Raw genomic sequence first — 7,171 nt, 5'->3', positions numbered from 1 at the left:
CCCCCGCCATCAGCTTTATTTAACATGTCCTAATTTAAATACTGAAGCCATAAATAATGACTAAGAAATCAACCACCGATTCAAAATTTAAGCTGCAGGAAGTCTGGAGTTTTTTGGAAACTATTATTTTATCTTATTGTACTTAATTTGGTAGTGCACTGAGCTACCACCAAAAATGCCACACCAGATTAACTTTCTTTTTATTAACCATGGCAGGTCAAATACTTCAAAAAAAGAAGGTGTCTTGGTAATGAGACTTAACTCAAGGACACTAATTTATAATGACACAGGTTCTTCCCTTTTGTATTACCTCACATACTTAGTAAGAAATCTTCAAAGGGTCAAATTCTTATGTCATCTAGAAATTATTTTGATCGCTCTCTATCTGAACTGTATTCATTTTGCTTCTAATGCAACTTCCAGTTTTCACCCTGTCACATCAACTCGGCCTATTGTGGCTCGATTCTGTTTCAAAAGATGTCATAAACCATGCTTGTCGTCGCCTGCTGCATTACAGAGACCTCAGCAGTAACTATGTCACAGGCCAAATAAAACCAGCTTTTGTTAGCCACCCACTGATTGCGACATGTATGAACAGTTTATAAAAAGGCATAAGCTGGTATTTAATCAATCAAAAACGTTCAAGGGAACACCAATTCTCCACAGTTTTTGGCATATTTCTCAGTATATTTTAAACACTTGTGACAGTTGTGTTTCCTCAGAGGTATTGATTGCATCTATTCCTTTCCAATGGTCTTTAACCAAACAAAACCAAATCCTGTATGTACCGTTTCACTGTGATGTAGTATTTTTCTTCTCTTTTCTTGATTTTGTGGTTATTTCTGATTGCTATTTTTATCTCATTTTTCAGAGAAACAGCACCTGTAAGACTGGTCAGTGAAAATAAACAACCACCGTGATGAATAACTTGCTCTACAACGAGGATGAGACGGAGTGTAGACTCACTGTATCTGGTAAATGCAAAGCAGTGCCCAGTCCTGAAGGTGATAATCTGATGTTACAACAGTGGACATTACAAAATGGATATTAATATGGATTGAGAAGACAGTGAAAACAAGATTAAAATGCAATCAGAAGTGCTATTTTTTTTTAATTTTTTACAAGGGTTTTATTGAGGCTTAGGAAAACCCCTGAGTTGAAAAGAGGTGGAGATTAAGAGAATACTTTAGAGAAGCATAATCTATGCTTGCTCTGTTCCTGCTCTTCCCTTTGCACTCGTTTATGGTCATTAAGGGACTTGTTGCCTTTTTTTCTTTTTTTTCTTCCACACCATTCTAGAAACACAGCAACAGCCAGCTTCATGCATGGAGAGGGTGGCGTAAGCCCCTAGTACATTTCCCAGTCCCCAAACTCATTTAATATAAAATCCTCAAGTTGAGGACATAACAGATATTAAACTGATAAAAACATATGCTACACTTGATCTTTGCCAAAAGGTCAAGAAGCAAACACGAATCAGCAGACGCAATGGTTTCTTGGTCTGACTCAGTGAGCACACTGAGACTGAATCATCGCAAGATTTTAACACCACAGTAGCAATAATTATGTAGCTTTATCACTTAAATTTATTTCAAGAAGCTCCAGACAGACTACAGACCCCAAATAAAACTCACTCCAGGATTTGAATGAGTTGATGATTTTGCACAAACAGTAACTGTTCCAGGACAGGAACTTGGGAAAGCTAATGATGCTATGTCCAGCCTCCCAAAATATTCCAGTCTTGGTCTGATTATTTCCTCTGTGGTAAACTCAGTAAAGAAAAAACATCCAACCACCTTCCCTGTAACTTCCTGCTGCCCCCCTAATCCACATGCCAAACACTCAAGCAATCTGCTGGTTTCTGAATCATTATGGAGTTATTTTAGAACCTTCTGCCATGGATTAGAGAAAGACATCTCTCCCCTCCAGAAAGTATTTCATAAAATTCTAAAAAGTCAAGGGACCTTTTTGATACATAACCTACTAAGGGACAGAAGTACATGCTCCAGTGCATTTTCTTAATGCTTAGTGGACTCATTAGAGCATCTTACACACTAATTCCAAGGCTATAACTGAGTTTTGTCAAAGCATGATTTTTAATTACTCTGTATCAAGCTCCACAATAAAGTAACACAGGAGATGTCCACATACAAAAACACTAAGACAATACTGCTAAAGCTTTAAAAAATCCCCCATGTGTGGAAACTAAAAGTGTCTTTTGAAGATAATGAGTAGTAACAAAGGACATTTGAGTAACTTGGAACAAGACAACAATTTCTTAAAAATTATTTTCAAGAACGCTTTCTAAACCACCTTGGAAACCTTTTTCTTTCTCGTTATATTTTCAATCACTCATTATAATCACTAATCATTTATAGGAATAGAATAGTAGGTGTAAAGTAAAAGGAAATGTATTGTCACAGCAGAAATACCCAGCTAATACACTGATGTTGGTGTTCCAAGCTGCACAAGAGAGGCAGCCAACTATAAGGTTAATTGTTTTACTTTCAATACAGAGTATTCCCTGAATCAGTATCAGCAAATCTACTGGATTTTAATGAGTTAAAATATTTTAATAGCATAGCTTTGTTCTTCGGTTTAATCACCTTTCCCTAAGGCTCTGAACAACATTTAAGCATGAGCTTAATTTGCTACTGAAGTCAACAGAACTTTCAGTGAATACTGGAAGTTAAACATGTGCTTAATGAGATTTACTGAATCAGAATGCGTAAAAATCGATGTGAGCAGAATCAAAGCCCAGAGGCATTAGTCAAGTCCACCCTGAGTTTCCCTAAAGACACAGGGCCTCTAAAATGCAAATGAAAATTTCGTAATTATTATGACATGTCTACTGTACATCCGTATTTCTGAAATACATAGCAAAACACATACCAGACTTTACAGGTCTTTAAACTAGGAAAGGGAAAAAAAAAAACCACTGAGTTTACCCTGAAATACTAACTGGAGGCTTTTGTGGAATTTTGTTTGATATCAGTAGTTCAGCAATGGTCTTTGACATCAGACAACAATTGATTTGTCTTATGTTTCCTCCAAGAGGAAAATGTAGTATAATTAAAATGTTTTGACTGGGGGAAGGAGGGAATGGAGAGATAGAGTTAATATATGTATTTTAGCTATGTGTTCCTCTGTGAAAAAAGAAGGAATGTAATCCAATATTAGTATCTCACTTCCTCAATCATTCAGGCAAACTCTGTAATCCTCTCAAACCTGCGTATGAACATCTGCATTATACCAGATTATACTCCTTCTCAGATTAAATTAAATTACCTGCATGCTTTTAAGTCCCCTTTTTTACCACCAAGAACTATCACTTTTTCCTAGCACAGAGGAGTTTAGTTTAGCAAATAGCAACTCAATGATCTTTGAGTGCAGCATAAAAAAATGTTCTTTACTATTTTGTGTGACATTTAAATGGCTTGAGCATGTAATTGAATTGCAACTAATAAATATTTTCCTTGAGAGTAAATATTAAAGAAGGATTTGACTCCAAGAGAAAAATTTCTTCAGAATCCACATTCACTATAAGTGTTCAAATCTGACTTAGCAGTTTTTTAATTCTTTCTCTTTTAGCTTACATGGAGGATCTGGTTCTGACATCAAATACCAGAGAGACTTCTTTTTCCTTCTGCCCAAAGTAACAGTGAAGAGTGTATTGGTGAAACGTTTAACAATTTCTCTTAACAATATACTGTCACCAATCCTTTCTCTAATATACTGTCAAATCAGCAAACCTCTTGAAGACAAAATTTTGCAAATTTGTATTTTGAACATCACAATTGTTACTTCAGTATGGAAGTCATCAGCGTGGAAGGAGTTAATCTCCCCCACTCCTTTTAAGAGTAAAAAAGGCTAGGAACAGCTGTCACTCAGGTGATGAATACAACCTGCCAGCCTTTTAAGCAGCAGGTAAAGCATTTGAGCTCTGAATTAATTAGCATTCAGAAAGCCTAAACACCGCTTGATAACTCCACAAGATAATTTTTGTCCCTTCCTGCAAATTAATACTGCTATTAAGATGAGCAAGGACACAAAGCAGATCGTAATTGTACCCATTAAACAAAGTTTCACAAATAAATTAGAGGTTCCAGTCGAGAATGCATCAAGTCAAATAAAGAATTGCTGCAAACAACATACAGGAATTCATCTTCACTTTTTCACAGCATTCACAAAAACACATACAATATGAATTCCTGTGTAAATGCATGAAATGTTTTTTGCATGTAAGCACAGGCTTCTCAAAAGTTCAAGTTTCTAAATGTTTAAATAGAGGCTTTGTCTCAAAAGCATTTGGGCTGCTTCCATACAAGAGACCCTTTTAACATAAGCATAGACACTGAAATGACAAGTTAGCAAGGCCTCAGAGATTATACTTACAACATTTAAAAAAAACAAGGCCTCCACCAAATGCTGTTGCAGCACTGCATCACAGTCTACACAACCCAGTGTGAAAAACCTTCCTGCTATATAAATAATTTAAATGATGAGCATATTTTAAAAAGCACAAAAATTTATTGATATCGGCATTTAATGATGTTTAATAAGTGGCCATCTGTCAACAGTCAAGGAGTAAAAAAGCAGCACATTATTATTTCCCAAAAGATTAGAAATATTGATGCTAATTAAAAGGCACATTATCGCTATCTCAAAGCAACCTCTAAACACTAATCAGTCTTCAAGTCCAGTGAAGGGGAAGGGGGCAGATCTGTGGGTACGCATGTTCCCCAAATAGGTCATTTGAGTTGATAATCTCTAAGCTGGTGTTATGATAACGTGCAGACTGGAACTTGGCAAGTAGCAGGTAACTCCTGACTAGGTGGGGAAGCAATTAAACCCTGACCTGACATATGAAAGATTATTTATTTTAAACACAACTCTTTGGAAGAAATCTTTGGTATATTTTTACACAGAACTGCAAAAGAAGAGAACTATGCTAAACATGGCATTTCACCATTTTCTTTTTTCCTATTTTTCATACATGGTATTTTGAAACAAAATAAAACCTGGCATCAACGCTGCCCAAACATACGATTAACTGCACTATGCTAAACTGCAATGTCATAGGTATTTTTAGCTGAGAAAGGGATGTCCCACACATGTAAGAGACTTGCATGGCCAGATATGACTGAAACCCACACACAAAGTAAATAAACCCACAGTCATGGTGTGTGTGAAGCATTTTTGTCTATTTGGGCCTGTAAGAATTCTCATTTGGGGTTCAGGGCTGCTTCAGCTCCTCATGCTGAGTGCTGTGGAGGAAGAAGGTACACAAAGGTAGGTGGTTCCGGTACTAAGGTTTACCTGGAGCTCCGCCTTTAACGTTAATAGTCAGTTTATTACCTTTCAAAATGTGGTATTTATTGACATTTTCATAATTCATCTTGATCAGAACCTCTTTTAAGCAAACAGACCTCTACTAACCTAAAAATCCATGCTTCATGTTTGAACAGAAGCAGCCAGCTGCCCATGACATGCTTTTGTCTTAGTATGCAAAAAGCTAACAAGGCTCTTGGCATTTATTGCTTGCAGAGAGGCAAAGTTATAGGCTGTTGGCAAATGTTTCCCTGCCCTTGGGACACAAGAGATGTGTAAGCAAGATACAACTGATCCCACCTCTCACGTCATGGAAACTCTATGTACAGTCCCAGGTATAGCAATACTGACTGTCTGAGCCTTGCTCAAACATTCACCAACTTTATGAGGTCAGCTGAACAGTTTGGTGGTGCCGGAAGAAAGAGGCAGGTGAGCGGTGCAGAATGCTCAGCACTGAAGCAAAGCAAAGCACAGACAAACACAAAGGAAAAGGCATACTGGGAACAGATGGCGAAAACAGGGATGAGAGAATCATATTGAAAGCATGGAAAAATGGTAAACTGAAAGTGTCAGCCATGGCTGCAGAAAAGCACAGCTATCCCGGCAACTGAGGCCCAAGGGCATGAGTACCCGGACATAATTAAGACCCGTCATTTCTTCCATCATATTTTTAACAGCAAATTTTTTCACCTGTAACTGCCACTATCAAATTACCATCTCCACAGTGCAAAGCTACCTCTAGTCTTCCTCCTCAGGTCAAGGAACCCATTCATCACCATCAAGTGAAGCATATTTCTATTTCTACTTGTCATTTTCATACCATCGCTTCACACAGGTGTGACCTCTGATCCTGATTTTCCTTCCAACACTCCCCTGCCATACTCTCACAGTCCTCCATTATCTCCTCCCTAAGAAATATTAAAAGACTTAAGAAAGATGTCCCTGGTTTTGATTACCCTATTCCAATCTAACTCCTTGATCTTCAGCATAAACACTTCAATCATTCTGGCATTTTCATTGACTCAAATTAAATGCAGAGCTAGTAATTATTTCACAATCCCCTTGCCCTTTTATACACAGGTCTTCTGCCTTACACAATGACAAAGTATTACCTCCCAGATCCTTAAACGGTTCAGATACTTCAGATAAGCTTTGGATATAAATCTGACATGAGGGGACTCTTAAGTAAACCTTGTGAGGCTTACCCAGTACTAATTATTAGTAATTACAGTGCTTTTCTAATGTTGAGCTCCAATGCTCAAACATGATGCAAGCCGTATAACCATACAATCATTGCACTTATTAACAGGTTCCTCAGGGTGATCAGGAGCACTAGGTACAAGATCCCCTGTATTTTGCAGCCTGCTAAACATAAATTCAGTGGAGCTGACGCCAAAAGGGAAATTCACAGTTCTATGTAGGTAAATTTGAGGCAGGATGTTTAGACAGACATAAAGAAAAAAACACCCACCATCAGTATCCAGTTTTACTTATGTTATTTACTTCCATATTCACTACGTTTTTTTTTAAAACTGTCACCACATTCTTTATTCTTTGTGCTTCACAGATTTGCCTTCTGACTCCGTGCGACTGTTGGACATTGTATAGCTGTCAGAGCAGAAGTGGAATGTATGAAAAGCTGGATAATTGTAAGTTGGGGCATATGGCACTAAGGAGAATGTAGGAGTTAGTGGGAAGAAGGGGGTTTTGTTTTGATTTTTTCAAGAGTCCGGATATGACTAAAGCTTTTTCCGGTGGGCAAAGAAAATATCCCTTGTTTCTCTGTTTCTTCACAATTTGAGAAGTTGCTTTTTTTTTTTTTTTTTTTTTTTTTTTTTTT

General features: G+C 37.4%; 1 protein-coding gene and 1 non-coding gene across 6 annotated transcripts in view; both read right to left on the bottom strand.

Annotated features, from left to right (window-relative positions):
* MACROD2 (MACRO domain containing 2) overlaps nucleotides 1-7,171 on the bottom strand; it is an 887,639-nt gene that overhangs the window by 486,132 nt on the left and 394,336 nt on the right. The window lies entirely within an intron of this gene.
* LOC113478962 lies at nucleotides 1,281-1,470 on the bottom strand. Its single transcript, XR_003398169.1, has one exon. It is a non-coding gene; the product is annotated as a U2 spliceosomal RNA (small nuclear RNA).

Source organism: Athene cunicularia, assembly GCF_003259725.1.
Source record: "Athene cunicularia isolate RWA chromosome 3 unlocalized genomic scaffold, athCun1 chr3_part1, whole genome shotgun sequence".
Lineage (NCBI taxonomy): Eukaryota > Metazoa > Chordata > Aves > Strigiformes > Strigidae > Athene > Athene cunicularia.
This window is presented reverse-complemented; position numbering and strand designations above follow the sequence as displayed.